The sequence below is a fragment of the Camellia sinensis genome, chromosome 10 (genome assembly GCF_055761805.1).
Source record: "Camellia sinensis isolate YWXY chromosome 10, ASM5576180v1, whole genome shotgun sequence".
In the NCBI taxonomy this organism is placed as follows: domain Eukaryota; kingdom Viridiplantae; phylum Streptophyta; class Magnoliopsida; order Ericales; family Theaceae; genus Camellia; species Camellia sinensis.
The window spans coordinates 170,091,457-170,118,078 of NC_138970.1; the positions used below are offsets into that span (position 1 = coordinate 170,091,457).

The 26,622-nt window shown below is 33.5% G+C and overlaps 1 long non-coding RNA gene across 2 annotated transcripts; it reads right to left on the bottom strand.

The window, feature by feature from the left end:
• Positions 1-939: 939 nt before the first annotated feature.
• Positions 940-6,228, bottom strand: LOC114301133 (uncharacterized). 2 transcript variants are annotated; one of them, XR_014342905.1, is made up of 5 exons: positions 5,910-6,228; positions 4,548-5,672; positions 4,159-4,239; positions 2,990-3,242; positions 940-2,897 (listed from the first exon to the last, which is right to left on the bottom strand). It is a non-coding gene; the product is annotated as an uncharacterized LOC114301133 (long non-coding RNA). The 2 variants fall into 2 exon arrangements; XR_014342906.1 differs by having other exon boundaries at positions 4,548-4,641; positions 5,910-6,056.
• Between the last annotated feature and the right edge of the window lie 20,394 nt (positions 6,229-26,622).

A 26,622-nucleotide genomic window follows, 5' to 3' on the forward strand; every position in this document is an offset into this window, starting at 1 on the left:
ATACATTGATATGGCAGTACTTGTGAAATTAGAAATCAATTTATTTATAATGACGTGAACTACTATATGTCATGAATTATTATATGTCATTTCTCAAAACCCAACCTACCGCCAATGCCATATCAATATGAATTAATTTCAAAGTTATATTATAAAATTTTCTTCACATCTTTTATGTCGATACTTTGAAGTGATCACTTTAGTATAGGCGTAAATTAAGCAATGACCAGTCACTTTATAAAGTGTACCATTCTTTTTAGGACCTTTGAGTAGCTTTTAGCCAATACATCTTCATCTTCGTGATGATATCATCAAGGGAGAAAGACAGCATCAATGGTTTTATGAACCAATTGATTACTGAATTGGTTTCTCCATATCTGTCAAGAAATTAGATTCATTCACATGGACTCCACTGTCCACTCAAAGAACTAAATACATGGGTGTCCATTGATGCTTTGAAGCTTCTCTCAAAGAAATCAAAATTACCATGGACCAAAAAACATGTCTCGTGACCTTTTTCAAAGTTTGACAGAATCACTACACCATTCCTTTTAGACTAAATAAAATATATGATCTATGGAGCAAGCACTTCTAAGTGCACAGAAAATAGGTAAAACTTTATTTTCTCTATGATATGATATGATTAATGCAACTTCACAGACATAGGTTGATAATGAATAAGCCATTGGTATAAATGTTGTAACATTATTCCCCGTAGCAACAGCATCCTTTGCTATAAATCACTAGGCAATAATTTTGTTAATGATAGTTTTAACACTTCATATTTGAAGCTAAAGGAAAAAAAAATTACGTCATATTTTAAACTACTGTGTATGGCTTTTTAAAAAAATGCAATACTTACAATTTTAAATGCAATACATTGATATGGCAGTACTTGTGAAATTAGAAACCAATGTTTGTAGAGACTTGAGAGCCTGACACCATTTTGTGCATCCGAAATCATACCCATGTCATGATCTGTAACTCAATTCAACAAATCTTAAAGGAGGACGACCCAATGCACGAAGTTTCCACTAAAGCAGGGTCTGGGAAGCATAAGATGTAAGCAGCCTTACCCCCACTGGGGACGCTAACAACAATTCTTATCATGGGGGCATGCCTCTCTTTGAATTGAACACTAGACATATGGTTTGAACACTAGACATATGTTTTGTTCATCATGTATAAAAGCACAAAGGGCACTAACATGATTGCCAACAACACGGCCTAACCCTAGCCTTGCCATTAACGAAGTCGACTTTCCCAATCAGTGAACCTACAGTACTACCGGATGCTTCTCTCTCTCTCTTTTGCTCTCTTGTGTGAAATGTGAAGTGCTTATGGGCAATAACAGCAACATACCTAAGGTTATATATAAGGGTTGGCTTAATGAATAGAAATTAATCTCAATTTCACACGTCTCGACTATATATATGTGTGTGTGTGTACTGATTGGACTTGTCCAGTGAAAACCAGTTTCATCAAAAATCAAAACTAGTGGCAATTTCGACCAAATTTGAAGTATCATACACCATTGTTGCTGACTAAGGAGGAGGGATGAGTAGAGGATCATTTGGTTTGGAAGTCCCATGTAGGGTTGCTTGGCTTTTAGCTTTTGGATGCAGTGAAAAACTATGGGCCGGTGGTGCTAAGACAAATTTACAGAGTGTTTGAACTTAATATATCTATTATTATTATAAGAGTGAAGAATCTGTCATAATATTTGAACTTAAAACTAGTAAGGCAGAACTACTCCACTTTCTCAAACTGGTGAACTCGGAAAATCCCAAGAGTATCGCGACCATGAGAACCTGCTTCTTTGCAGAAGCAAGAAGAATATCCAACATATCTAGTAATTCATGCAACATAAATTCAACAAAGCGCAGCCACTAAAGATTTATAGCCAAAAAAATAAAACATAAAAGTCACCATCTAAAAAGCAGAAACACTTCTAAAAAGGTGTTGTTTCCATGTTCAACGTTGGACACAGACACTTGTTAGACACACACCCACACATATCGGACACATGACCAAGCATGTCCTATTATTTATTAAAAATGCAGTCATTATCATTTTCATGTTATAAATCTTTTTAAAAGTTGTCAAAGTGCTCGTATCGTGTCATATCTGTGTCCATGCTCCAACATTCTTTAGTAGCCATAAAGGCAACTATCATTCATGGAAGTAGTTATAACCTTATTTGGTAGCTGTGAAGGATGGATCCAATCATCTAGATGATAAGCACATAGTGACAGAATTATTCAAACTGTGGAGACAAACAGACTCTGTAATAACTCTAATTAAAACCAAATAAGACAGAATTATTCAAAGCTAATTTGCACAGGCAGTATATTTCCACAAAATACAAACTTTGGAATTCCCCTTGTCTTTGGAAGCAAAATCAGTGTAAACCACAACTTACTAATAAAGTAAAAAAATGAAAACACAATGTCCCAAAAGATAAAAACCACAGAAATAGGTCCTACTAAGTACTCATTGATTATTCGTCACCCTTTCATATGATTCCTTTTAATTGCATGCCTTTAAAATGAAAAAGAAAAAAAATGTGGCAATCCATTGTCTTGTTCTTTTCCAGTGAACCAGAAATTGCAAACTTCGGAGCACCACAAGTCCTCTGCCCCATTCATTTTCTACCAAAGTAACAAGGCCTTATGTTTAATCCACTTTCTTACCTATTTGAATAATGCTGAGCATGTTATTTTTAGCACCATGTTTGTACTAAATATTTCTTCTCATCAAAAAGAAAAGAAAAAAAATGTAGGAACTTTGGTTAAAGCTTGCTTACCTCTTCAGGCCGGGAACTTTCTGTTGGCCTCACACGTTTTTTATGAACAACAACCTTCCGTTGCTTTGGTTCGTTATTCATAGGTCCAAGCCTGTAGAGAATATGCAGAGTAACACATGAAAATCCAAATCTAAAATTGAACATTACAATCACAGAAAATCGAGGATACCACTACACACATACATGGTGCAACATCCAGGAGCCTTCATGAAAACATGAGAAACTGCTAGACCAACATCCTTCCAAGCAATAGAGTTCCTACCATCCTCTGTGCTGGTACTTGCCCCACCTTGTCGCCCAAAATCTCTGAGCAGACAGTTTACAAAGTCTGAAGGGGTAATTCCCTCTTTACTGTGTGCTTTAACAGATGTAACCAACGTGTTCGTGATGTTCAACAGAGCTTCAGCATCTGCAACTTGTTCTCTAGGTTTCTGTACTGAAAACCAAATTCAAGAAAACAATATTGTTTGTAGATTTCAGCCCACCAATAACCAGACTAACACATACACATAATAAATTCAGATGATTAAGCTAGAATCAACTTGCTTGAAGAACAACACCATTTAAGAAATTTAAAAAACCCATAAAGAATATAGGGCAAATTACACCGATGATCCCTATATTTTACCCCTTGTATCATTTTGGTCCCTACACTTCCAATTGACTCAATTTTGACCATTAATTTTAAATTTTGCGTCAATTTCGTCCAATTGATAATATCAATAGTGCTTTTTAAGAAAAATTATCACTAAATTAATTGAAGTTAACACACTGAGTTTGATAAGTTTATAATATTACCTTTAAAAATATGGCATATGACACTTATGTATATATTTTTTATTAAAAAAAATACTAAGAGTTATAACAAATTGGACCAAACTGAGACAAAATCATAAATTCAAGATCAAAATTGATTCAATTAAAATTACATGGACTAAAATGACACAAGGACCATGACACTTATGTGAATATTTTTTTATTAAACAAATGCTAAGATTTGTAACCAATTAGATCAAATTGAGACAAAATCACAAATTCAAAATCAAAATCAAATCAATTAAAATTACAAGGACTAAAATGACACAAGTACCAAAGTACAAGGACTACCATCGTAATTTGCCCAAGAATATAATACCTTTTACCCACATACTAATAATCTACTGTTTAGTTTGATGGCTTTACAAAATGCAGGAAGCAAACACAGCAACATGTTCAATAGAAATCAACTATTTAGTTAAGCAACCCAACTTACCCAACTAACCTAATACATATAAATAAACACATACATAACTTCTAAGCACATATTATCTATACTGATTTTAAACTATTAATGTGACTAATTTTGTAAATACCTAATTGATGCAAGCTTTCCACTTCATTGATGATCGAATTGAACTTGTCCGAATCGAGCCTTGATAAATCATCTCTCTCATCTACAACAAACAACAATCAGAAACACGAAACACAAAACAATAATAATAACCAAATAAAATTAAGAATTTGTTAAGAGGAAAGTTAATTACCAGAAATTAGGTGTTGCACGAAATAGCTTTGAATAATTCTGTCTTATTTGGTTTTAATTAGATAAAAAAAATTGGATTAAAGTTTCCTGTGTGTTACAAAACTACAGCAAGAGCCTGGTAATCAGAGAAGTACTGCAGCCACATAATATACCGATATATCTAAATACTTTTTGATATACCCAGAGGAAATATATCACATGATTGTGGATATTAAATACCTTTGCCCTACAACTGACTGCATCTTCGAGTTTTCCCTCTTCTAAAGCTGTTTTTGATTGTCTGTCGTCCATCTGCAGATGAGCACACTGCATGCTGCCGCAAAGAAACGGAGAATACAGAAGTTATACAGAGCACTGACCAATTCAGTGTCATTATTCTACCAAGCAAGTAACATGGTGTATTGCATTGCACTAACACTAATAATAATGTCTACTTTCCCGACATTTCTAAAACACTGTTAAACTGTGAAAAAAATACCGGTATGCAATGTTTTCGCCAACTATGCTGCCGTCATCTTAGGTTTTCGGAATCTTTTTATTTAAATCAAGAAACACAAAGAAAATAAACTATTTAAAAGCAGTTAAAACCTCTGGGATATGCAAGCTTTTGTACAAATAATAAAAGAGTTGCTGATCTCCTACTACTTAACTGCATAGAAATTAAATATTTAAAACCGTTAAATGGCTCTCCAAAGAAGATTATAAAAGTATAGGCAGATTAGTCCCCATTAATGGGGGTCTTGGAAGGGTGGCCTACGTAACATTTGAACATTATGTACCAAGTGGTTTCCCTCGAATTCAAACCACAACCACAAGGCTATTGGACTGATTTTTAACCAATAAACTAGTGACCCCTAGTTTTCTCCAAGCAAGATTTTAAGCAAACAAATACAACCATAGGTCTTATGCACGAGTATAATTTATCCAAAAATTTCGCTATCAGAAAAATTTTGAAAAAAAATATATGGGAAGGAGAGTGAATGACTAGGGAAATTTCATGTCAGTGAAGGATGGATTTTTTGGACTTGCAGCGGTCTATAAATAGGGTGAGGATTTGGCAATTTAATTAGGCCAGAAAAGAGAAACTTTTGCCATCATAACAATAAATCTACATGGTCACAGAAATTAACACTCTTGGATTGCATAATAATATTTACATGAGCTAAGAAATTAACAAACAGAACCTCATCAACAACCCAATTAAATGAAGAAATTAAACACAAATAAATCTACATGGTCACAGAAATGCCCAAAAACTAAGTAGGAACAAAAAAAAAAATGAAATTGTTACTGAAGAATTGTCCTGGAACGACCCATGCTTCATTACCAAAAGCAATAATAATTCTGGGGAAAAAAGAAAGTACAAAGTCAATCAACAAACAGAAAAATAAAAAAAAAAAAAATTGAATCTTCATCTATTATTATGCAATTTTCTCAAGCTTTCTAGGCTCTGCATTAACACAAATGTTCATAACTAAGCCTCAATTACTTATGTGCATATACATATATGTTGGATTGAAATGTGTGTGTGTTTGTGTGTGTGTGTGTGTGTGTGAGAGAGAGAGATAGAGAGAGGTTTACCTCAGTCGGCGTTGCCAGGTTTTCGTTTTGGGGCAAAACCCTAATAGCTCAATCGGAGGGACGGGTTGAATCGGCAAAAGGTATCTGAGACGCCACACCACCGCTGCCGCTGCTAGCTATCGTCACTCGATGCTCACTGTCGTCGCTCGCTGCTCGCCATCGTCCCCCCTTGCTACTGCTGCCGCTGCCGCTGCCGCTGCTTGCAGACGTGAGAGTAAGAGTGAGAGAGAGAGAGAGAGAGAGAGAGATGAAATTGGGGATTTTTTTGTTTAAGGGAGTTTTTTGAGTTGGTGAGAAACAAAAGGAGGGGGGGAATTTAGATAGAAAGAGGGGGAAACGAAAAGAAAAGGAAAAAAGAAGAGGAGAGGCGGTGTGACGTGGTTTTATTAAATTTTTTTTTTTTTTTGTAGTTAATGATTTTTTAAAAAAAAATTCATTTTTTTTTTATTTTTGATTTTTTTTTTAGTTACTAAGGTTGAAAATTTATTTGTTTCATTTTTATTTTAATGAAAAAAATTATTATTATTTTTATTTGGTAGAAATTGGGGTAATATTTTAATGAAAAATATTTTCTATTAAAATAAAGTTAATTTTTTGTGGTCAATTAAAAACATTTTCTCGCGGCCCATTTTTTTTTGGTTACCAAGAATTAGGAACTAATTTTCTATGGTGGAAGAGAGGGAGCGGCAACAGTAATGAAGGTGGTAGATAAGAGGTAATGGTGGTGGTGGTGGTGATGGTGAAGGAAATTAGTGGTGAAGTTGTGGTAGTGGTAGAGGAGATGGCGTGGCGGTGGTAAAGGAGAGGTAATAGTAGTAGTAGTAGTGGCAATAGTAGTGGTGGTGGTAGTGAAGCGGTGGCGATGGTGGTAATAATGGTAGTTATAGAGGTGGAGTGGCAACAGTGGTGGTAGTGGAATGACATTTACAGTAATGGTGAAGGTGGTAGAGGAGATGGGTGGTGAGAGAGAGAGATGAGTGAAAGACAGATCGATGTGCCAGAGGTTATAGTAGTTTTGGCGAAGCTGCATCTTGTCCAGATGCTCTTGCGACGCCATCGACATCTTCGAAGAGCTCGAAAACCAGGAAACTCTAACTGATGATGAAAATGAAGAAGATGAAGATTTTCAAAAACACTTCTGAGAGATCTGTTTGAAGTAGCAATTGAGCGCGACTCCGACAATGCAAGCGCGTTTGGTTGATTTCATGGCAATTTGGGGCTCGAGAGGGGGTGAGAGGACTTCAATTGAGGGTCGAGATTGAGCGGTTAGGTTAGGGTTTAGCTTGTTTCGAGGGGTGTGGTAGATAGAAGCTTGAGAGAGATCAGGAATCGAGACGATGACTCAAATTTGATTCAGATCTCGACGATCTTTCGGATCCGGCGGAGGCACCAGTGGAGGAGAAGGAGGATGAGCCCAGCTGGTGCAGTGGGTGTTTAGGAGAGAGAGAGAGAGAGGCACCAACAGTGAGGTGGTAGTCGTAGAGGTGAAGTGGCGACAGTGGTAGTAATTGTGGTAGTAGAATGGCGTTTGCAGTAGTGGTGAAGGTGGTAAAGGAGATGGGTGGTGAAAGAGAGAGAGAGATGAGTGAGAGACAGATAGAGAAGAGAAAGAGAGAGAGAGAGAGAGAGAGAGAGAGACAAAGACAGAGTGATGAACGAGAGAGAGACAAAGTGGTCGCTAAAAGTGCATTTTCTTGTAGTGGATAGATAAATCGAGAGGGAGCTCAGTAAATAGAGAAGACGGAATGGAAAGAGTGAGCAACACCAACATAGTGGGAGAGAGAGAGAGAGAGAGAAAGAGAAGAGAGAGAGAGAAGGACAAAAAGATAAAGAGATAGAGAGTGAGAGACAGAAAAAGAGACAAAGAGAGAAGAGAGATGAACGAGAGAGACAGAAAGAGAGATAGAGAGAAGAGAGATGAGCGAGAGAGACATAGAGAGAAGAGGGATAAACGAGAGGGAGAGAGAGAGATAGAGAGAAGAGAGATAAGCGAGAGAAACAGAGAGAGATGAGAGAGATAGAAAGGAGAGAGATGAGCGAAGAGACAGGGAGAGAAAAGAGATGAGAGAAGAGATAGATGAGTGAGAGACACAGAGAGAGAGAGAGACAGATAGACAGAAAGAAAAGAGTGATGAGTAAGAGAGAGAAAGAGAAGAGAGAGAGAGAGAGAGAGGAAGATGAAAAAACAGGTGAAAAGATATAAACAAAGAGATGAGAGAAAAAAAGAGCGAAAAGAGATAAACGAGAGAGAGGCAGAGAGAGATGAGCGAGAGAGATAAAGAGAAGAGAGATAGAGAAGAGAGACAAAGAGAGAAGAGAGATGAGAGAAATAGACAGAAGAGAGATGGACGAGAGACACAAAGAGAAAAATAGAGAGAGAGATAGATAGACAGACAGACAAAGAAGAGTGATGAGTGAGAGAGAGAAAAATAAGAGAGACAGAGACACAGAGAGAAAGAGACAGACAGACAGACAGAGAAGAGTGATGAGAGAGAGAGACAAAGAGACAGAGAGAGAAGAGAGACACAGACAGAGAGATAGGAAGATGAAAAAATAGGTGAAAAAGTTCCGTGTCTAAAGTCTCATTTTCTAGTAGTAAGTTGTCTCTATCATTCATGGGTAGAATAGAGGCGCGGATTTGGCAATTGTATATTTTATATAAAAATCAAATTGAAATATTTTATACAATCACACCTATTTAGGGAGTGTGATTAAATATATATATATATATATATATATAATTACACTTATTTGAAAAGTGTGATGAAAAAGTAGTAATGTATATATAATCACACTTTAATTAAAATGTGTGATTAAAAAATATATATATATATATAATCACACTTATTTAAAAAGTGTGATAAAAAAGTAGTAGTGTATATATAATCACACTTTAATTAGAATGTGTGATTAAAAAATATATAAATAAAATGCGTGATTAAAAAATATATAAATAGAATGCGTGGGTAAAAAATATATATATAATCACACCTATTTAAAAAGTATGATTAAAAAGTAGTAGTGTATATATAATCACACTTTAATTAGAAGGTGTGATTAAAAAATATATAAATAATCACACTTTAATTAGAATGTGTGATTAAAAAATATATATATAATCACACTTGTTTAAAAATTGTAATTAAAAAGTAGTAGTGTATATATAATCACACTTTAATTAGAATGTGTGATTAAAAATATATATATATATATAATTACACTTAATTGAAAAGTGACATAAAAAATAAATATTATCACACTCAATCAAATTAAGTGTGATTAAAATATCAATCTAATTTTTTTTATCACACTTCCAATAAAAATGAGATCTTTTTTTTTTTGTCAAAGTGTGATCTTTAACTATTTTTGTAGTTGTGGAGAAACAGAGAGAGCAAGAGACTGAACTTATTTGGGTCTATGTACATATTGATAGAAAATAAGTTGGGCGGTAATGTAAGAGTGTATTCCCACCAAAAACATGAATCTGTGTTTTTGAAATTGTTTAACTTTATTGCCGACAAAATGTTTTTTGGTCCCTAAAAATAAGTATTTTGCCGACCACATTTTTGGTCGGCAAAGATCAAAAGTAAAAAAATTTCATTAATATTTGGCGACGAAAATATTAGTCGCAGAAAAGGTACCTTCGTCGACAAATCTTTTTAGTCGCCAAATCTCAATCAACGACGACTAAAATATTTGTCGCTAAATGTATTAATTTGGCGACTAATTTTTTTGGTCGCTGAAAATAAGTTTTTGGTGACCAAATTTTTGGTCGCCAAAAAGAAAAATAATTTTTGGCGACCAAAAGACCATAGTAGTCGCAAAAAAAAATACCTTCGCAGACAAATATTTTTAGTCGCCAAATCTCAATCAACGGCGACTAAAATATTAGTCGCTAAAAGTACTAATTTGGCGACTAATTTTTTTTGGTTGCTGAAAATAAGTTTTTTGCGACTAAATTTTTGGTCGCCAAAAAAAATGTGACCTTCCGCGACCAAATTTGTAGTTGGTCGGCAAAAGCATACCACTTTCTGCGACCAACTCATTTTTTGGTCGCCAAAATATAACATTCTGCGACCAATAATATTTGGTCGCCAAAAATAATGATCATTCGCGACTAATTAATATTTGGTCGCCAAATGTCATTTTTTTGCGACCAAATTTTTTTAGTCGGCAAAAGTAGTCGACAATTGTATAAATTCTTGTAGTGGCTTAATTGTTATTAAAAAAAATAAAAAATAAAAACTCCTTGCTTTCCACTCATGGTTTCCAGAGATGAAACTACGTGGTCCAAACCCCCAAAAGAAGCACACTCCACTCCTTCCACAAAAAAAATAAAAATAAATTATAATTTTGATTCTTTAATTGAATTTTTTTTAAATATATATATATATATATATATACACGTAGAATCACTCTTATTGATCGAGTACAAAACACATACATCAATAAGAATCGCTCTTATCGATATATTATAGCTAGAGAGCACATCCCAATTAGGTCACATGCTCCCAACCAATCCCAAACGAAACCTGCTTCAAAAAATAAAAATTAAAAATTAAAATGATTCTATAACTGCATGATAGCCAATTTGAATGCAAAGATAAGGTTCTTCTTTATTGGATTCCCTATAGAGAGATAGAGAAGTAGTAATGAAGACATGCAACATATATATAAATATCAACTTTCACCTAATTTTAGTGATATAATAAGATGCCCACTTTGTGTGTTGTGTGTGTGTCTGTGTGAGAGAGAGAGTTTCAAAATGCTTAGAAGATCTCTGCGACTAATTGAAGAACAAGGATTAGGTTTAGAAAACAAAAGAAACACTACACTAGTGCTCTCTGCTAGTGTGGAGTCCTCTCCTCACATGTGATGAAAGTAGAGAGAGAGAAAGATATGTAAAGAGAGAGAATAAAACTTCCAAAGATATTTTTCATTTCAGTTTCATACATCAACCTTACACGAGTTCACTTATATACACAGATATGTGGTTTGTTCTAACTAAGTATGGTTACAGAATCAGTTGAGAATTAGTTGTGAATTTGTTACATATACAAATGATCTCATGTACACAGACCATATGCTTGTACTAGCCTCTCATCATGCATACCAATAGCTGACTTGCAACTGCCATACAAAACAGGTTTAGTAGATCTCCTATATGCACCTGCAGTAGCTGAAGATATAGCATCTGTAGTAGATGTATCAGATGTAGTAGGTGCAGCTAATATAGCAGACGTAGTAGTGGTTGGTGCAGTTGATATAGTAGATGATGCAGCTAATGTAGATGAAGCTGGGTGGTCTTGAGCTGAAGCTTGGTGGTCTTGAGCTAAACACTTATCAGTTCTCCTCAAGCTGAAATGTGGGAGACAAACTAAAAGCTTGGATTGAAGAAAAATAAAACGAGACACAGGAAGAGATTTGGTAAAAATATCTGCCACTTGATCAGAAGAAGACACATGACGAATAAGAAGTTGCTTAGCTGAGACTGTTTCGCGCACAAAATGATAATCGATTTCGATATGCTCTGTCCAAGCGTGAAACATTGGATTAGCAGCAAGAGGAAGAGCATACAAGTTATCACACCAAAGCACAGGAACTGATGAAGGACATATATGCATATCTTTGAGAAGCATTTGAAGCCAAGCAACTTCAGCACTTGCAAGAGCCATAGCCCTGTATTCGGCTTCAGTAGGAGATCTAGCAACAGTGGGTTGCTTCTTAGCAACCCAAGACACCAAGTTAGGACCAAGAAAAATGCAAAAATTTGAGGTAGAACGCCTATCACGAGGGCTACCAGGCCAGTCAGCATCAGAGAAAACATGAAGATCAAATGCACTAGAGGAAAAAGTCAAACCAGGCTGTAAAGAGTCTTTAACAAAACGTAATAGCCGCTTAACCAGAGCAAAGTGAGCTTGAGAAGGATTATGCATATACTGACAGGCTTGGTTAACAGCAAAAGCCAAATCTGGACAAGTAATAGTCAAGTATTGAAGTCCACCAACAAGACCGTGATAAAGAATAGGGTTAGAGAAGGGAACATCAAAAGAAGAGACAGCTGATTTAGCAGAAAGAGGAGAAGAAGCTGGTTTGCAATCTGTTATGCCAGCACGCTTGAGCAAAGTAAATGCATATTGGGATTGAGATAGAAAATAACCAGAAGTAGTAGAAGTAACAGAGATGCTAAGAAAGTAAGAGAGATTGCCTAATTCCTTAAGAGAAAAGACTGAATGTAATTGAGTAATAAGATGCTTGAGATGAGAAGGGGAACTTCCAGTAATTAGAATATCATTTACATAAACGAAAAGATAGGTTAATGAGGAAGAAGTGGCTTGAACAAATAGAGAATTGTCACAATGACTATTAACAAAACCAAGGGTAAGCAAGAAACTAGAGAAAGTGGAAAACCAAGCTCGTGGAGCTTGTTTCAAGCCATAAAGAGATTTGTTAAGCTTGCAAACATAGGTAGGAAATTGAGAATGAACAAAGCCAGGAGGCTGAGACATGAAAACATCTTCTTCAAGACGGCCATGAAAGAAAGCATTGGACACATCTAATTGTTGAATAGGCCAGTTATAGTGAAGAGCAATACAAATAAAAACTCTGATTGCAGGTAGCTTTGCAACTAGACTGAAAGTATCTAAGAAATCAATGCCTGCTTCCTGTAGATAGCCCTTAGCAACCAGACGAGATTTGTATTTAGCAATTGAACCATCTAACCCTTTTTTAATTCGAAAGCCAACAATATTTTGTGTAGGAGAAGGTGGCACCAGAGTCCAAGTATTCTGATTTTGTAAGGCAGTAAACTCTTCAAGCATAGAATTAAACCAATGAGGACATTGAAGAGCTTGTTTATAAGAGTGTCGTTTAGAGGTAGTAAGAGAAGAGGAAGAAGAAGAAGGAGCAGTGAGACCAAATTAAGGAGTAGCAACCTTAGCAGCTTTAGCTCTAGTAACCATAGAATGAGAATTAGTAGAAATTGGTACAGGTAAAATGGGAATAGTAAGTTGAATACCAGGTGGAGAAGAAGAAATAGGAGATGAAATAAAACCAGGAGCTAGAGAAGCTGATATAGGAGAAGAAGAACCAGAAGTCGATAGAACAAAATCAAAAGCTGCAGAACTGGAAGTAGGAAGTGTAGAAGCAAAAGAATTATCAGATGAAGAAGATGTAGAACTGGAAGCAGAAAGTGTAGAAGCAGAGGGATTTATAGGTGAAGAGTGAGTAGAACCCCAGAAAAAAGAAATAATAGTATCCTTAGAAGAAAGAAGAGGAGGAAGAGTTGCAGGTGAGGAAGCAAAGGGAAAAGAGAGTTCATCAAAAATTATAAACAGTACCAGAGAGAGGATCCAAACACCGGTAACCTTTGTAACTAGGATGATAGCCAATAAACACACAAGCCTTGGATCGAGGCTCCAACTTGTGAGAGGTATAGGGACGTAACCAGGGATAACATTTACACCAAAACACCTTGAGAAATGCATAGTCTGGAGCTGTTTTGTATAAAACTTCAAAAGGACTAAGATAACCCAACTTGGGACTGGCCATTCGATTTATCAAATAGGTGGTTGTAGCTAGAGCTTCAAACCAGAACTTCAAAGGAACAAAAGATTGATCAAGTAAGGTAATAGCAATCTCAATAAGATGACGATGTTTTCTTTTAGCCACACCATTCTGAGATGGGGTATGAGGACAACTCAATTGATAAACAATACCAGTAGACTGAAGAAGAGACTGAAACTATCTTGAAGTGTATTTACCTCCACCATCAGTCCTTAAGATCTTAAGAGATGCAGAGAATTGCTTCTCAGCATAAGCTTTGAAATCCAAAAATTTAGAATACACTTCACTTTTGTAAGAGAGGATAAATCCCAGTGAAATTACTAAAATCATCTATAAAAACAACATAATATTTGAAAGAATCAAATTGAACAAATGGCCCACAAACATCTGAATGAATTAAAGCACAAGGAGATGTAGTTTTATTAGCAGACAACATAAAAGGAAGTTTGTGGCTTTTGGATACACAGCAACTATTACAAAGAGAAGAACACTCTTTATGAGAAAAATAAAAGCCACATTTATTTGACATAGTATGAAAAACATCAGAAGATGGATACCCTAGTCTTTTGTGCCGAGTAGTAACAAGAGAATTAGTACTAGAAAAGGCTTTAGGAGTAGCAGAAAATGAAGAAGGAAAATGGTAAAGACCATTTTAGTATGAACCTCTACATAGCACCTTGTTGCTGAGATTGTCTTGAACAACAAATGACTTATCATTAAAAGTAATAGAACAATTATTATCAGAAGTCAATTGATGAACAAATAACAAGTTAGAAGATATTTAAGGAACATGAAGCAAATTATTAAGTTTGAAGTGAAAAGAAGTAGTAGACGAAATACCAGTTCTTGAATTTTGAATGGGAAGAGTATTACCATCACTAATCATGACCTGATTAGAACCTTGATAAGGTTGATAAAGGTGAAGATTACTCAAGTCATTGGTAAGATGAGATGTGGCTACAGAGTCCACATACCATGGAGGAGAAGATGAAATTGAATTCACAGGTATTAGAGCAGAATAGGCCTTGAAATTAGAAGTACTAGTAGAAGGATTCACAGTATAGGAAGGAAACATAGGTTAAAAAGATGAATTCATACGATGTCTACACTCAAGAGCTGAGTGGTTTCCTTTACCACAAATTTGACAGACCAAACCATAACTTTGAGGCCTTCCAGTTCTTCGACCTCAATTATTGTTGTATCTGCCTCCACGATATTGATATTGTGAAGAACGACCTCCTCTATTTTGAAAGGAGAAGTTCTTAGTAAAAGTAGAACTAGAGGAACCTTGTGGAGAACTAGAACCAGAGGAACCTTGACGTAAAATATTAGATCCATGTGTAGCAGCAAAGCAACAGTAAGATCAGAAGAATTATCAGTCTTATGACAGTGTTCAACATGTATAGCCTCATAACAAAGTAGAGCACACAACTCATCCATAGTAAGCACTTCAGATTTAGCACAAATAGCAGTTTTAAAAGCATTATACTCCTTAGGAAGTCCATTAAGAACTAGAAGAATCAAATCTTCATCATAGATAGGAGAACAAGCCAGTGCTAATTGATCAACAAGATCTCTGATTTCTTGAAGATAAACTTCCATAGATTTTGTCTTCTTGGAGACTGTACTTAATTTGTTCTTGAGCTGATGTATAAGCGATCTGGACATAAAAGTAAATCGCTTCTCAAGAGCAAACCAAAGCTCTGTGCTACGTTTCAGATGAAGAACTGATGAATAGATTGAAGGTGTAAGCGTGGCTATGAGACAACTTAGCAGACAAGAATCAACACGTTTCCATTTCAAAAACTCAGAATTAGCAACAGCTTGATTGTTGGAGTCCAGAACTGTAGTATAAGGACAACTTATAGATCCATCAAAAAAACCAAAAAGTTCAGTAGCTTCAAAGAAATTTTGGATTTGACTCTTCCAGATGAATAATTTGTTGATTCAAGTTTAACTGTTATCTGAGAATTAAGATTGGAGACAAGCAGAAGCACATTAGAAGGTAATGATGTCTTCTCAGATAAAACAGCAGTGCTTGACAGATCGGCCATGGAAGACTTGTTAGTTTGGATCACCATTGTTAGCTTAGAGAAGCTCTGATACCATGATGAAAGTAGAGAGAGAGAAAGATATGTAGAAAGAGAGAATAAAACTTCCAAAGATATTTTTCATTTCAGTTTCATACATCAACCTTACACGAGTTCACATATATACACAGATATATGGTTTTTTCTAACTAAATATGGTTACAAAATCAGTTGAGAATTAGTTGTGAATTTGTTACATATACAAATGATCTCATGTACACAGACCATATGCTTGTACTGGTCTCTCATCATGCATACCAATAGTTGACCTGCAACTACCATACAAAACAGGTTTAGCAGATCTCCAATATGCACCTGCAGTAACTGAAGATATAGCATTTGTAGCAGATGTATCAGATGTAGTAGGTGCAGCTAATATAGTAGACGTAGTAGTGGTTGGTGCAGTTGATATAGTAGATGATGCAGCTGATATAGATGAAGCTGGGTGGTCTTGAGCTGAAGCTGGGTGGTCTTAAGCTAAACATTTATCAATATGTGCCATTGTCCAAGACAAGGTAAGTTTTCTTCCCAGTGGACTAAGGGTTTTTTTTTTTTTTTGGTTGTTGTTGTTATAGGAAAATCCTCTCATTTTCTTGCCGGTTTAAAACAGCGATCCTTGAAGAGATCACTAAGATATCCTATTATCCGTTCCGAGTAAGGGACTATAACTTGATAACTTACTCCGACCTTCTAAAACATGTTCCGCTTAAGTCGAGACTAGCCTAGCAGGAGAATATCGAACCTCCACCAAGATGGTAACAACAATTTGAGATTTAACCTTCCAATCAAATACGCTACTCTCAACGAATTGGCCCAAAAAATTTTGAATTTGAAATTTAAGTTCTTAACACCATACCTTTACTAATGCCTCGTTTGGAAAATGCTTATTTTAGCCTAAAAGTCAAAAATTACTAAAAAAAACTAAAAGGCCTATAACCTATACTAAAAAGTCAAAGATTCTATTTTCTCTCTACTTTTTGCAAATCTTTTCGTAAAAAATTAAAAAATTATTCCAAACATACTAATTTTTTTACCTTATATTTTAACGAAAAAATTACTAAAATAGTATGTTACCAAACGAGGTGACTGCTACAGGGACTAAGCAACTTCAGTTTGATATCATGTTTTATATATTATCTGATGTGGTATTTTGGATGACCCATGTAAACTAGGGGTGGGCGTGGGTCGGTTGCGGCCACGGAACCTCCAATCCGCCATTCGTCCGCCAGATTGGCGGATTAGAGAAAATCAATCCGCATTCATCCGCCAATCCGGCGGATGTGGATTGAGCGGATTGGCGTTTTGGCGGATGAATGCGAATCGGTTTGGCGGTTTAAAATTTTATAAATTTTCAACATAATTCAACTTGTGCTCTTCCTCAAAAAAAAAAAAAGTATTATAGTTAATGACTTTAAAAAAATATTACAACCACTGCATGCCTCATCCAAAGCAAGAAAATTTGAAATTTTAGAATATCACAATCACTGCATGCCTTATCCACATACTACAATCACAGTATGTCTCATCTACATAAAGTATTACAGTCTGTGGTTCTTAAAATATAAAAACAATTCAAACCACTAAAACCATAAACAAAGCAGTAGTAGAGATTGTATGTCTCTATATTGTTACATCTATATCTGTTTTTGAAAACAAAAACAAACCAGCATATGTCATATTTTCTATTTATTATTTTTAGAGATAGATTTAAAAATCAAAAAATATAGATAAATAATACGTTTATTTTTTTTAATTTAAAAAAGATATTCAAGTTGAAATTTTTTTTTAACAGAATATTTAAACTCTTTTTTAATTGAAAACACAAACAAAATATTTAAGCAAACTGAAAACACAAAGTTTTATAAATTATTAGGGGTGTTCACAGTTTGGCGGTTCAGTTGCGGCCAAAAGAATCTCAAATCCGTCATCCGTCCACCAGATTGGCAGATTGGAGAAAATCAATCCGCAACCATCCGCTCGTCATCACATATCCATTCAAAATGCAACAGATCAGTTCGATTCGATTAATTTTTATGGATCAATATATCTGTTGCTCACTCCTATGTAAACAATCCACCGATCAATACTCACTACTTCGTCATGATTGATGATGGGTCCTAGCCTGATTCCATTTTTTAGGCTCATCATTTCTTGTTTTTTCTTTTTCTTTTTTCTTTTCTTTCTATTTTATTAATTACGTTGTCTAGAAATTTTTGTGGTTATTTTTGTGCAAACCATGTAGTCACTAGTTTTATTTGGTTGAATTTTTAAAATTTATTTCTTTATTTTTTATAAATGGAAATTAATTTGACTAAAATAAAAAGACCAAAAATGATATTAAAAAAAAAACTTCTTCTCTAAAAAAACATATGAAAATAATAAGTGTTTTTCTCAAGTTTCTTTTAGCAAATTAATTTTTTTTAATTTTGATAAATAGATTTTGAAAACTCAACAAATCGTGTTTTTTTTTTTCTACTTTAACCTTTCATATTTTAAATTTTTTCTAATTTACTAATAAAGATAACTTGTGTTAAAAATTAGATAAAAAAAAAGTTTTTTGTCGCCTATTGTTAAACTTTTGGCGATTAAATATTTTCTAGTTGCTAAAAAGTAATATACTCTGATTAAAAATATTTAATGGTGTTTTGAAAAGTTGGTAAAATCTGACTTTTTGGCTTTTTTACCTTTTTGGTGGCTTTTTTGGCTTAAAAAGCTAGCTTTTTTGTGACTTTTTTGTGTAAAAAAACTAAAAATTCAAAAAATTGACTTTTTTAAGTTGTTGCCAAAAGATCCTAAAACCTAAATTAACGCCAACCAAACATTTTTTTAGTCACCTATTGTAGAACTTTTGGCGACTAAATTGTTTTTAGTTACCAAAAGTGTAATTTGTTGTAATGCTAGCATCTTTGACACAAACTCTAACTTTAATATAATAATATATTTTTTTATGTTATGTAATAGTTATCATAACATTTTATGTCTAATTTTAAACAAAAATTTGTTTTAGAATTAAATAGAAAAAAAATTGAAACATGAAGGCTAAAATAGAAAAAATAAATAAAGTTTAAGAATCAAAATGAGAAAATAATCAAAATATGAACGAGGCAAAGTATAATTTACCCTTTTGTTAAAGAATACGGTTGTATTACATACATTAATTAGTGTACCAATTAGTATTATGACATTATTACTGACCACATTACATTATAAATATCCAAAACTTCTAAAATGAAAATGATGTAACATCATATATTAATACACAAGTTAATACACTAATTGGTGCATATAGCATTATTAAAACTTCTAAAATGATGCTACATCACCTATTAATATACTAATTAATACATTAATTAATACATATACCACCACCGTTTATTAAATCACACCATGTTAATGATGTGAAGTCGGAGCATGTGCTGATGTAAGGCACACCGCCAACATTTAACACAGATCAGGCCTGTGATTACGCAACTTTTACACTTTGATATTAATGTTTGTAAGTTTTAAATTTGGCCACTAATAGTATCATCAATAAAGTTGTTGAATTTATAGCTTCCCGCAGGATTTTGTATTTAACGAGAGGACTTATCTATTATATATTGACATTTTTATTGATAAATCTCATTTAAAAGTGTTCTAATTCAAAAAGTTTATGAATGAATTTTTTAACTCACTTAATCTCATATATTTATACTTTTATTCTATAAAATTCTTGTTCTTAATTTACATTATTTTCTTAGACTTTTATACCCTTACATTTAATATTGATATTTAATTTTGATATTTAGAGAAAGAAAAGGACCAAATCATAGGAAATTTCATACATAAATTAAATAACATTAATATTATTATTTTATATTATTATATAATGTGAATATATTTTTAATTGACGACACATTAAAAAAATACGAACATTCTCTCTTATCTGATGTGAACATATTTTTAATTGATAACACATTAAGAATAATGTGAATATTCTCTCTCATCTGATGTAAACGTTTACAACACCTTTTCGAAAAATTTTCTCAACTAATGTAGTAATGTGAACGTTCACAACATGTGAACCTTCTTATTTTTAATTGACAACACATTAAAAATAATGTGAACATTTTCTCTCATCTGATGTGAATGTTTACAACACTTTTCTGAAAAATTCTCTCTCATCCAATGTAGTGATGTGAATGTTCACAACATGCTATATTTTTAATTGACAATACATTCTTATTCAAAACATATAGTGATGTGAACGTTCACATTCGTATGTTTTAATATGAATATTTACATCATGTAATTAAGAACACAATGAGAAAAATTCATTTCAAATTAATGTGAATATAATGATGTGAATATTCACTTCGTAATGGCCAAAAGATGTAGTAAAGGCAGTTTTATAGCGATCATCAGAATGAATTTGTATTTGCCAAAATCCACTTTTAAGATCAAATTTACTAAAGATGACAGCTTGATTAAGTCTTTTAATGAGATCTTTTTTATTAGGGATTGGATAGTGTATCCATTCTAAAACTTTGTTTGACGGTTTATCATTAATGACTAACCGTAGAACACCACGTTCAAGTTCAATATTTTTATTAACATAAAAAGCAGGACAAGACCAAGGCGACTTACTATTACTAATGATATTATTTTTTCATAATTCATTAATATCTTTTTTGCACATTTCCACTAATTTATGATTCAATTGAATAGGTCGAGACTTAGTAGAAATTTGTCTTTTATTAAAAATTTTAATATAAGAGAGTGTAACTACATGTTTTTTCCTATGCCAGAAAGCACTGCGTAAAGTGGAACAAACGGTATTTTCTTATTGGTTTTTAAATTTATTAATTTTGGATATAAGAATTGGATTATTTAATTGAGTTTCAATTCTTTTGTATTTTACTTCTTCTTTGAGAAATTTGAGTTGTTTAATTAATCGATTAATAGATTGGGATATAGAATATTCATTTAATTAATTTAATTCTTTGATTTTAAGAGGAGATAAGAATTTAAAAGTCACTGTTTGACTAAAAGCATGTGTAGTTATGCCATGGTTAGTAGTGGTAAATAGATATAGTAAAAAGATAAACGGAATTCCTAAGATGACTTTGTCAGTCATATTTTTTACCAGAGCAAAGAATGTTTTAAAACAAACATTATTTTGAAAAATTTGTGTCCATTATGATCACTTAGGTTATTATTGAAAGTGATTTGATTATGACATAAAATTATATCAATACTACAAAATGTCATAATTTATATATGATATAATATATATATATATATATTTAGAGTGTGCATCGTAGAATTTTCAATATGTATGTAAGTAAGATGAGGGGGGGGGGGGGAGGGAAATTGAAAATATGCCAAAAGTATCCATTAAAATGTGAATTGTAATTTGTACACAAAGCTATATGCATCGAAACTACATGCATGTTGTGTGGTAGATGAGCTATAAATGATGAAATAATGTTAAGAGCATCAAAATTTCTACTAAATGTCTCATATGAGATGTGTTTCATAAAAAACTTACTCCATGTGAGATATTTAATAAAATATTTGGTCAAAATTTTGGTGTCTCTAACATCTTCTTAAATGATGAGTGTGTTTGGTTTGTATTTTAAAACATGTTTTTGAAAGAAAATTTTCCAAAAATAAGTTTGTTACAATTTTTTCCAAAAAATTGCAAAATTACTTCTCTCTCTATTACATATCAATTAATTATTTTTTCTCTCTTCTCTTTCCTTTTCAATTATTTTTTCTCTCACACACATCTACTCAACTACAATAAAATATCAAATCATCTCTGTACGGGGGGCAAATATTCTGGCGTGCCCGTATTCCTTTCTTCCGAGTTCCGTCGATATCCGATCACCTGCGAGCAAGTAACGGTGAGCTACCCGGCGGTGTGTGGCCGGAAACACCCTCCGACGGTCAAATTAGCACACACCTTAGAGGAATAGAGAGAAGGGAGAGAGTGTTTGAGTGTAAGGATTTTCTTACAGAGATGTTCGTGTGGGGGGGCGCAGTCATGCTTACATACCTTCTGTGCCCCATATCCACTCCCTGTCATCTCCTGACACGTGGCTCTGCTATCCCATCTGTCAGCATAAACCATGCCGTTCATCACCTGCTCTCAACTGCCTGCCAGCATAGCTGGAGCTCGGCAGCCGAGCTGCCCTACCTCGGTCATACCGTGCTTCATACCTTAAGCACCTGGCCGGATAACCGAATGAGGACCGGGCTAGGCGGCATCTCGGCAAAGCTTAACCCGGGCTCCTCCTTTGGTTGGCCTCCTCGCCGGTCAATCAACTACCTCGGCTGACCGCGCCTTTCCGAGCGCCGGCCTCTCGGTCTGTCTGGTCTCGACAATCCTCGGACCGAGCATCCCGGTCTGACCGGTCACTTCCTGGCCGAGCACCTTCTGCACGGTCCGGGGCAGCACACAGTCCAAACTCTGCCCGGCCCAAGTTCTGGTAGCCCATCTCCGGGTGAACAGTCGATCATTTCGGCCCAATGCTCTGCTGGGCCCTCAACTTGTTCGGTCTACACCTCAGCCCAGCACCGGAGCATAAATCACCCTCTCAATCTCTAACTCCCAAACTCTAAAACTATTTTCAACATATACAACCAAATAAACTAAAAAAAATTTTAAACTCTCTTTCTAATTTTTTTTTTTAAAACAATTTATCTCAAAACACAAACCAAACGTACCAATGTGTTTGTTCATTGAATGAGATCCTATTAGATATAGCTTGCACACATTTAATGGCCATCTCTCAACTCTGTCATCTATATCTTACTTTTGCAGAAGTATACATCAATAATATCAATTATAATATATCAGTATCACAATCCAATATTTTATTTCTTGTATATTCAGAGGAAGTAAAGAACATTGATGAGGCTGCAGAAAAAGAAAGCTATCTTTTTCCATATATATATATATATGAAAAATTATGATGGTAATCTTGTATTTTATCCTTGTATTATTTTAATTTTTATATTTTTAATTGGTTCGATTAGAAAATTAAAGAGAAATTATTTTCTTGCCGTTTGACTCCAAAAATCATATCTTGAGCAATTATATGGGAAGAACACCCACCAATCCCTCAGGACAACTCTCAGAACATATATATATATATATATATATTTACTGGACCAAATTAATATACGTCCATGACTGTGCAGCCTAGGAGATAGAGTACCTACTATTGCCAATGCTGTTTTGTGTACAACCCTCGTTAATATATATTTATGTATATATACACAATAGGAAGAAAGAGAATGTAAGAAGTTAGACCATCGCTACCATTGCATCGGATTGAGTATTAGATTTGAGTTTGAGGAAAAAAATTACTTTTTCTCTTTTTAATGATTTCATCAAATTGATATCAAATTGAGAACGGAGTAAAAATTTCACAAATTGAAAATGTGTTGAACATTTCACCAAATTACTGTGTGTAGTCACTGAGTGTGGACCCATCAGCCAACCAACTGGACGTCCACTCGGATGATTTGTTCAAGCAAAATTTTGTGAAAATTTTACACTAGGAGGTCGACACCTCTTTGTTTTCTCAGTAAAAAAAAAAATATATGGAAAGAGAGAAAGATCAGAATTAGGTTTTTCATTGATTGATCAATCGGCCAGTCGTCCGTCCAATCGACCGATAATTTGATGAAAGGTCAAATTTCTCCATTGGAACAGGTGATACCAAATAGAGAAAATCGTCTTTTTTTTAATTCAAATTTGATAAAAAATCTAATAAACCATTGAAGATGCTCTTAAGATCAAATATTTGGTGAGAATATAACCAACTCTCCTAAGCTCAGTATACTAATCAAATGTGTCACATCAAGTGGTAAATTGGTAATCCTAACATTAATGTTGTATCATTCAAAACACTTGACACCCTAGCATCATTGTTGTATGATTTATTCAGCACTTTACTTAAACCTCAAAGAAATTATCATTTATTGATATCCTCATTATTTTCAAGAGATGTATTCCATTAAGCTAATGATGTGCATATTTTTACCCTTTTGTGTTTTAAATTTGGGCACACAATTATGTCTCTAAATTTTTTTTATTATATGTTTCATTGTATTCTGAACCATTAAATTATGTTCATTTTTGTGTAGACTTGGGGTTGTTTTGGAAAATTAGTTAAAGGTTAATTTTTTTTGGCTTTTTTTGAAAAAAGATGTAAAAAAACGTAGGGATATCATATGTTCCAAAATAGGTTAAAAATCAAAAAGTGACTTTTAATTCTCTACCCAAAAGAGGCCTTAGTCCTACAGAAAGTTAGGCCTTGCTAACAAATCGCTACAAAAAATTAAGCTTTTAGAAACCAAATTTTAAGGACAAAATTATTTTTTAGAGACCAAATAATTTTGTTACAAAAAGTGTCGTTATTATATTTTTAACAACAAAAATTGAACATTAGTAATGAATTATTATCTTTTTGGGACTAAATTTTTTGTCACAAACAATAAACCATTTTAAGACCAAATTATTTGGTTCTTAAAAGTTTATTTATTAGTGACATTTTTAAAATTTTGCCGCTAAGTGCCTTCTTTTTTATTTTTCGGGATAACCTTTTAGCGACTATCCTCATGACGATAGAAATTGATTCCTAAATGTCTTATGCAATAAAATTTTCACTTTTAGAGACCAAAATATTTGATCTCTAAAACTCTTATATATTGTAGTGTCGGTAGAAGTAAAAGAAAAAGGAAAAAAATGAAAAATAAAAAAAAAATACCAATTTAAAGCAACTTTTTACTAATTTCAAATCATTTTTTTTTCAATATTTTTATTATTTATAAAAAAAATTATAAAAATTTAATATTAAATAATATCTGGAACTTGTCACCATTTGTCGAAAAAATAAAGGAAAATGAAAAGAGTTTGTGGGTTGTCAATAATGATTAATTGCAAGATGGTAAAATGCTATCTAGCCGCTTAAATGTTGAATTTAAGTGATGTGGGCAAAAGGATTGAGATCTTTTATGAAAGAGGCAATTGAAAACTCTTTGAAGTACCCAATTCAATTTTTTTTGGATGAAAATCAAAATGAATCACTATCAAATTAATTGCAATACAAATTGCATGTGATGAGATACTGATAAATTGCCTTTCATACTTCATCTCTTCATATTCATTTATATTTCTTTTGTAGATTTTAATTTGGACTCACTTTGATGATTCAGACCATACTTCATAATAAAAGTTATTCATACCAAAAAAAAAAAAAAAAGAAGAAGAGATATATCAAACAACTATAAATACAAACAAATCACATTTTGTCTTGCAAAATGAATGATTTAAGTTTAAAATCATATTTGCTATTCATTTTATAAAATAAAATGTGATTTGTTCTTATGTTTATAAATGTCCGATAAAATTGATTTTTTTTACATAAATGACCTTTATTCTGGAACCGACAAAATAGAGGATACGGATTGTCGATGTAACTCTGAATTTAAATCCACAAGAAGAGGATGAATAAATATAAAAAAATATAAATATGGAGAAAAGCTTATCCCGATAATATGAGTACTCTTGAATCATCATGATCGATCAATCTTGCATGTTGTTTCTCTATCCATTCAATTTGTAGTCTGGTTTATAAATGAGACAGTGAAAAGGCACAACCCCATCATTTTTTGATGGTGTCATGGCATTAATTACAAAACGATTTATGGCTTTTCTGTCGTTGTTTTTTTTTTTTTTTTTTTTTTGGTATGGTTTGTGTTGCTTTCATGCAAAAATAATTTATTTGAATTTTCTCCAGCTAATACGTTGGGTCTATTGAGATTGAGAATTTACGTAGTTTGACACAAATCTGTCTATGTCTGAGTACGTGAGAAATTCACTATATGTAATAGACAGCACAGCTATGAGACTAAAAAATCTCAGAACTCAACACTAATATCGAAATCACAAAATAATTTTTGATAATTTAAATCATTCATTTTGTAAAGTGTGCTGAGCATTATAACGTATAAAAGTTTTAAAGATGAAACTTTTGTTGTCTCCAAAAACATAAGTTTTGTTACAAAAAATATTTGAGAACCAATTTCTATCATTGCGAAGTTAGTGGCAAAAATATTGTCCCCAAGAAAAAAAGAAAAAGAAAAACTTTTAGCAATAAAATTTAAAAAATGCCGTTAATAAATGCACTTGTAGGAAAAAATTAATTTATTCAAAAAAGATTTATTTTTTTAGACAAAATTTGATCCCAAAAAGATAATAATTCATCATTAAATGTTTAATTTTGTTGCTAAAAATATAATAAAGAAGATTGTAATCAAATCTGTTTCATCACTACAAGAATTAACACTTTTGCCGACCAAAAAATTAGTCGCTAAAAGCCTATTTTTGGTCGGCAAAAGTAATCCGCGACCAATTTTTTTGGTCGCTACTTTGGTCGCCAATTGAGGGTCGGCAAAAGTAATTCGCGACCAAAATTTTGGTTGGTCGCGAATAGTCGGATTTGCCGACTAAATTTTTGGTCGCTAAATATATCATTACCGCGACTAATTAATTTAGTCGCTAAAACACTTTGGTCGCGAAAAGTGATATTCTCCCGACCAAATGTCTTAGTCGCCAATTGACACATTTCGCGACCAAAAAGTTTGGTCGCCAATTATGACATTTCACGACCAAAAAATTTGGTCGCCAATAGTCAACGAATCGCCGACTAACAATTTAGTCGCCAAAAGGTAAGGAATTGCCGACCAATAATTTTAGTCGCAAAAGTATAGAATTTGCCGACCAATTTTGTAGTCGCCAAATCTCTATTTTTTTTTTTTTTTTAGAACATTCAATTTTTGTTTTTAAACATTCAATCCAATATCGAACAAAATTCATTCAACCCAACCACAATTAAGGAACAATAACATGTAAAAAATTAAAAATTGCTCATAGTTTCGGTACCACAATTGAAGAACAAAATTCATGACACACAACCAAAGAATTTAACTAAGAAGAAAACTTGAGAATTTAACTTGTATACAATAGCAATAGTACGTACAATATGTGATTTGGCAAAAAC